This window comes from Mchenga conophoros, linkage group LG10 (assembly GCF_057382185.1).
Source record: "Mchenga conophoros isolate Kocher_MC1m ecotype Shallow Benthic linkage group LG10, M_conophoros_male_GT1.1, whole genome shotgun sequence".
NCBI classification, from domain to species: domain Eukaryota; kingdom Metazoa; phylum Chordata; class Actinopteri; order Cichliformes; family Cichlidae; genus Mchenga; species Mchenga conophoros.
Genome location: NC_140535.1, coordinates 7,056,396 through 7,063,895, shown reverse-complemented (window position 1 = coordinate 7,063,895; position 7,500 = coordinate 7,056,396). Strand labels below are relative to the sequence as shown.

Sequence of the window (7,500 nt, the reverse complement as noted above, 5' to 3'; positions counted from 1 at the left end):
TGCCTTCATATTTATTTGTCTCGCTCATGTCTGCGGTAGGCTTGCTTAGCTTTTTCAATAGCTGCAAAGTCCTGAAAGCGTTTGTTAAATTCTCCAGAAAGAGACACGATAGCTGTTGCACACCTCTTCCTTTGGACATTAATATCCACTGGGAAACTGTCAATAACCTCTTTCAAAGTTGGGAAGTGTGTGGTACAGGGCTCTGTTAGGGACAAGTGTCTTTGAAAAAGTTGCAGTTTGGTTCCAAAGGCCTTGATGTAAGCGTATAGTTGGCTCACCACTGCGTCTTTTCCTTGAAGATTAACATTCAGCGCATTCAGATGCTTCGTAATGTCAACCAAAAAAGCCAGATTTGCCAGACATACAGGATCAGACATTTCTTCCATTGGTTGTCCCTTTTCATCTAAAAACTGTCTGATTTCCTCTCTGAGAGAGAATAATCGCTGTAGTGCAGACCCCCGACTTAGCCACCTCACATCATTGTAATAAGTTACGTCACCATATTCAGCCTGGATGTCATGCAGAAACTGCTGAAACTGTCGGTGGTACAGAGCTTTAGAGCGAATACAGTTGATTGTCTTTGCTACTGGTTTCATAACATCATCAAATTTGAGATGTTTCGCACAGAGAGCCTGCTGATGAATGATACAGTGAAGTTTAACAGCGTTACCTGCTTCTTCGCTGACTTTATTGCAGATCAGTGTGGACAATCCGCTTCGCTCACCAGCCATGGCAGGTGCACCATCAGTAATGATCCTAGAAACTACTCCATGGTAGCTTCATATCATCAACAGCTTCACAAACAGAAATGAATAAATCCATTCCTCTGGTTTGACCCTTAAGGCTTTTGAGATCCAGCAGCTCCTCTGTCACGTTCATCTTGTTGTCGACTCCTCGTAAAAAAAATCTGTAGTTGCGCGGTGTCAGATGCATCGGTGCTTTCATCGCAGGCTAATGAGAAATAATCAAAATCCACTCCTCTGTCCCGCAGTTGTCTGTGAATGTCTGACGATATATCCACAACTCTTCATGCCACAGTGTTGCGTGCCAAGCAAACACTCAGAAATTCTTGCTTCTTCTCGGGGCAAATGTTCTCCACCATTTTCATGACACAGTCTTTGATAAACGTACCTTCAGTGGAAGGTTTGCCATGTTTAGCTATTAACATAGCCACTTCGTAGCTGGCTTTCGTGATATTTTCATGTGTCTCACAGGCCCGCATGAAAAATCGCTGTTGCGAAGCCAGAGCAGCTTGGAGTTGCTTCACATTTTCAGCGCGCTCACTCCCTGTTAGCTTGTTAAATGTTGCAGCATGTTTAGTCTCGTAGTGTCTCCTGATGTTAAAATCCTTGAACAAGGCAATAGTCTCTTTACAAATCAGGCAAACACAATTGCCTCGAATTTCAGTAAAATTCCCACCGCTCCTGAAAGCGGCGGCCCTCACCATCAACCTTTCTCTTTTTTTGTACAGTCGCCATGGCAGAAATGAGCAGAGAAGGGCGGGCTTGCAGCACAGGTGCAAGTAGCAAAAAAAATGTGCTGCCACCATGTGCTGAAAAAAGGAATTACACCTTTAAAGTCATGATTTATTTATTCAGACTTAGAAAGTGAGCCATAAATTATACATAATTAGACTGAAGCTGTGGGCCACTTGAAATCTGTCGGACTTTGGACATGCCTGACGTAAAAACTCCAAAACACGTACAAAACACAACAGAAGTGCTCCAGGATGCTAGGCGCAGTGTTGAGCTTTTGTTACCTAGTGGCTACACAAGCCAGCAAGTACCACTGACTGGATTTGGTGTGTGGTAGTAACAGGTAAATGAACTTTTTTTTAAAATTATTTGAATATATGAGTGCTTGTGTATAAATACACAAACCATACACATACTGTATGCTTTCAATTGTGTAATTTAAGTGATCTAGGTAGCTCTGTTTTGGAAGTTCAGTTAATGCTAGAAATGTGTTTTGGAGTTTGTATGTGCTTTGGAATTTGTACATGCTTTTTGGATTTTGTACGTGCTTTGTCTCTAGGGGCCACTGCATATATTTATATATAAAATATATATAAATAAAACCAACTTTTTTTTTTTTACATTAGTAATTCCTTTTGAGGATAATTTTATATTATTGTTAATAATAAATTAATTAAAGCAACAAAACAACCTGAAGAGTCGGTTCGGAGCCGAAGAGCCGGCTCTTTTTAGTGAGTCGAGCCGAAAGAGCCGGTTCTCTAAAAAGAGCCGGAAATCCCATCACTAGTGTGTGTGTGTGGTGTCGAGCCAGACTCCAATAGACCTTTAATATGCTGTGGTATGCCATCATGTGATACGCTGCAGCCTGCATGCCAAATATCTTTGGGCAAGATACTAACCCCATGTTGCTCTCCAATGCATCTATTGGAGTATGACTGCATGTGAATGTTAAATACAAAGCACTCAGAAACAGCGTAGAAAAAAGTGCTTGTATGAATGGGTGCGCTGCTTTTTTGCATGTAAAGCACTTTGAGTGCTCAGATAATGTAGAAAAGCGCTATATAAGAACCAGTCCATTTACCATTTACCAATATCCAACTTTCTGATAAGTAGATGACCTGCTAACCTGTAGCTAACCTGTAGCTTGTCTGTTTCTCAGAATCCCCAGCTTTCTTATAAGCCATCTACTGACCGGCATCGACACTATCATCGTGATTTATTGCCAAGTACTTAGCTGCTTGCCCACTGTCCTGTTCCCACCACCTTCCAAGCTCCAGTCCCTGTACTCTTTTAATCCCTGCTGTTTTATCTACTCAGCTTGCACTGTCCTGCTCCTTAAATTCACCTGCTGCCCTTCATTTATCTCCAGTGACTTCCTTTTTTAAAAAAAGACAAACTTAATTGAAAAACCTATTCCTCTGGTGTAATTCAGCCTGCTTGTTGCTTCGTCTTGTAATTGGAAGGTTGCCGGTTCAATCGCCGGTTCGGACAGTCTCGGTCGTTGTGTCCTTGGGCAAGACACTTCACCCGTTGCCTAGTGGTGGTAGTCAGAGGGCCCGGTGGCGCCAGTGTCTGGCAGCTTCGCCTCTGTCAGTGCGCCCAAGGGCAGCTGTGGCTACAATGTAGCTTGTCATCACCAGTGTGTGGATGTGTGTGTGAATAGGTGGATGACTGAATGTAGTGTAAAGCGCTTTGGGGTCCTTAGGGACTAAGTAAAGCGCTATACAAATACAGGCCATTTACCATAACGTAACAAGTTATATTATGGTTTCTGTGTTAATGTCCTGTGACTGAAGAAAAAAAAATCCCATCGACGCAGATTATTTGTCTGCTGATATTTAGACAAATAATAGAATATAATGAATAACAAATTGAACAAAAAGAATAAAATACTATTGACAGTCAAAGTTTACTTTAAAAAAAAATTATATTAATAAAAAGCAAGTCGACTTCTAATGAGAAGTTAACATCTGTCAGTTATGTTCTTAAAGCTTTTATCTGTTGAATTCAGAAATGTATTATACAAGTGTTAGTATGAATGTTTAATGGTTCATAGACTGACTAGTATGATGTCATTTTACTGATGAGGACAACTGCGACAGGAGAACCCAATAATAGAGACCTACTGTAAAGGCATCCCAGCCAATTTGCTTATCCTTTTGCATAATATAGAGGCAAGGAGGTTGCGCTTTTCACGTTTCTCAATTTTATGTCTCTCATCTCTACTGTATCTTGAGACTGAAACAATTAAGTCAGTTTGGCATCTTACAGGTTGTCTCATTTCCTAAAATGCATCTGGAGGGCAGAGGAGTCCCGTCAGCATCACTGTAATGATGTACACTTTTGTAAGTTTTATCTGCAATGCATAGAAGAGGAGCTACAAAAAGTTGCAAGTAATAAATAACACACAAATAATGAGATTTCTAAATTCAGCATTAATTTGTATTCTTAGTTATTTAAGATGATTAGGTATGTAGTCTAACTTTTTACCCTTCACCATTTGTAAGAGTGCCCAAAGAATGGATATGCTCATCTATCAGTAATCAGAAGACACAGCAGTGCTCTGGAAATTAGACAATAGACAGATGATGCAAATGTGCCACACACTTTTTTAAGTGACATCAATTTAACACGATGCAGTAAAGCTGTCTTATCACTACAGTGGCTGACTGGACTCCTCTCTCTCCTCATGTCTCTTCCTTAGAGGAAGGGGAGGGACTAAGACTGGAGGGACTAAGACTGCTTGGAGAGGAGGCGAGGAAAAGAACTGACAATAGCTCCTATTCCCCAGTCCATTACAACAAATACAAAGACAGCATACAGCCTTCCTGCAAACATCCACTCCATTGAAAGGGTGGACAGCAGCATGAAAGAGATACTGGGAAAACCCTTTAGCAATCAAACATATTTGCTGCATAACAATGACTTTGTATAGATTCCTTTTAGCTTAATATGCATGGATAAAACAGCTTAAAGATACTGTCATTTAAAGTGTAATGTTCTGATGTCCCCGAGTGACAGTCCTGTGGTTCAGAGAGAGGGCTCAAAGATGAAGTAAAAGTCATGATTTACTGGGACAAACTGAGTGAGAAACACTTCTGGCAGCCAAAATGCTCATTCATTCTTGTTAGAATAGAATAGAATTCAACTTTATTGTCATTGCACATGCAGAGGTACAGGGCAACGAAATGCAGTTTGCATCCATCCAGAAGTGCTTTAGTGATATAGATATATTACAATATATATTAGCAATAATATAGATATGTAAGTATATTACAGAAATGGGTCTATTATGGTATGTTATAATGTACACGGTATGAAGTATGTTGTGAATATTCTATAACTATAAGTATGTACTAGAGATGGACCGATCCGATATTACGTATCGGTATCGGTCCGATACTGACCTAAATTACTGGATCGGATATCGGAGAAAAATAAAAAATATAATCCGATCCATTAAATATCACGAAAGCACCTCACAAAACTTGCAACACGCCGTAACTCGCCTCAGAACGTTAGCAGTCGGAGCAGTATGCGTCACGTGATAGAGCGGCTGTGGCATGCGGGACCTGTCGGTGGTCTGGATAGCATTTGGAGCTTCGCTAGCAACCTGGCATTTCATCTCCGACAAAGTTATCCCCGAGAGAAGTAAAGCACGTGTGTAAGTCCATCTCTGAATGTTTGTAAAGCATTCCCACGTTAAGCTTAACGAGCGACTGCCTCTCGCTCTCCGGCTGCTACTTCAGTCGTGAAACTGCTTAAATGATCAGCTGATCGGCTTTTCTGTCGCGAGTCTGTCTCTCTTGTTTGTTTTTGGTCCACTTTGCACCAGAAAGAGGAAACCAGCGGCTGAACAACAGCAGCACGTTTAAGCTTGATAAGCTGTTGTTACAATTTATTTAATATTACTTTCTACACCAGGATCTTTTTCTACGTAGCTGACGGCTGGTAACTGTGCAGGGGCGGATCTAGCAAAGTTTAGCCAGGGGGGCCGATAGGGCATTAACTGGGAAAAGGGGGCACAAAGACATACTTTTCTTTCTTATTCTCATTTAAAATGTCGAGCTTTTAATAAATAATTATCTGACACCCAAAGTTTTAATTTGATGTAAAATGAATAGAAGTCAATTACTGTATATAGTGACTATTAAGTCTAATATATATACCCTAGTAAGCTATAGTACTTTTTACTTTGGGAAGGTACCATCTGTGCAGTCTGCAATTTTGTTGAAGAAAGATGTTGAATCTATTTAATATTTCTTGAAAAATAATTTATTTCTGTGCATTTTTTTTTTTTCACACTGCATCAAATTAAGGTTGATTACGTCGATTAAGCATCATGAGGTGGAGCGTGAGGGGTGGTTCCCTATTTTTTATTTATTTATTTTTGTTGTTGCTGGGAGTTGGAACCCTATTAGTTAGGTTGCTTAATATTTACGCTAAGTACTCTTTAAAATACCAGAACAGGGAGGATGGTGTAGGTCTAAGTTTATTAGATTGATCAGTATTGCTGAACTATGAAATATTTTTTTTGTATACAGGTATAACAGAATAGCTTTAGTGTAGTTGTTGTTTTAAACTTGAGTATGAACTTGCAGACTTGCAAAATGCAGCAAGATATTTTAAAAAACTGTTTTGTTGATTTAAAAACACTATATCGGATTCATATCGGTATCGGCAGATATCCAAATTTATGATATCGGTATCGGTATCGGACATAAAAAAGTGGTATCGTGCCATCTCTAGTATGTACAGGCTGTAGTGAGTACAAGCTATGTACAGGCTATGAACAGGATATAAATATGAAAAACTATACAGAATATGAAATAAATAACTTTACAGAAATCTGAGATATACAGTTATACAGAAATGGGAACTATGCAAGTTGTAAACAGTTGTAGGATTAAAAATTATCGTATGTACAGAATGATTATTTACACAGAGCTATACAGTAGTGCAGTTAAGATAAGTGAGATATGTGGATAATTCCTACAGAGGCTATATAAAGTGCTAGTGGTTGTGAGTGGTGGTTTAGTCCATGTTATTATTGTGTTTTTGAGGGTACAGTTGTCCATTGTGGGTGTGTGTATGTTCAGTCCATGTGTTAACGTGGGTCAGATGTCAGGAGGCAGAGTTCAGGAGTCTGACAGCTGTGGGGAAGAAGCTGTTCCGGTACCTGGTGGTCTTAGTCCGGAGGCTCCTGTAGCGCCTCCCAGAGGGCAGGAGGGTGAAGAGTCCATGTGATGGGTGACTGGGGTCTCTGATGATTTTCCCAGCCCTTTTCAGACACCGCTTCCTGTAGATGTCCTTTATGGCAGGAAGTGGTGCTCTGGCGATGCTCTGGGCAGTTTTCACGACCCTCTGCAACGCCTTCCAGTCTGAGGCAGAGCAGTTCCCGTACCAGACTGTTATACAGTTGGTCAGGATGCTCTCGATGGTGCAGCGTCAAGTTGTTCTTGACGCTGCCCCTCATAAGGATTGAGGATTTTTGTCCTTTGTGTTGATTTTGTCATTATTCACAGTGTTAATGTGCAAAAGCAAAGTTTTGAGGGAAACTTACAATTGTTCTGTTGTAGTGAATCCAGCATGGCATACAGAGGACAGTGAAAAATGAGACCTCTTGGTCTTCTGCTTTTGACTGGATGACCGCTCTGTCCGCCCTACCAACACCTCTTTAGCTACAAGTACGAGTTTTACAACACATTTACTGTAAGACGTGTTTCCAATGTCAAAGCGAGGAAATTCATGAATTTGTAACTCGAGAGGATGCAATTGAGCAGTTGTATTCACTAATTTGAGAGGTTGCAATCACAGAGCTTTGGTTGTAAGTTGTAAAAATATATGTAAAATTTAAATTCGAAATTTAAATTTTGGTTTTGCAAATATAAGTCTATTTGTGCATGTTTATTCTGTAACTAAATTTAACACACTTGTGAAAGCACAAAATAATAATGAAAATTTCAAAATACAAGTTAAATTTTTTTCTAAACACATTTTATTCTACAAGCTCTCAAATTTTGCA

At 39.9% G+C, this 7,500-nt stretch overlaps 1 protein-coding gene across 6 annotated transcripts in view; it reads right to left on the bottom strand.

Moving 5' to 3' along the window:
* Nucleotides 1-7,500, bottom strand: part of LOC146565298 (RAC-beta serine/threonine-protein kinase-like) — a 29,992-nt gene that overhangs the window by 11,371 nt on the left and 11,121 nt on the right. The gene's annotated exons all lie outside the window — the stretch shown is intronic.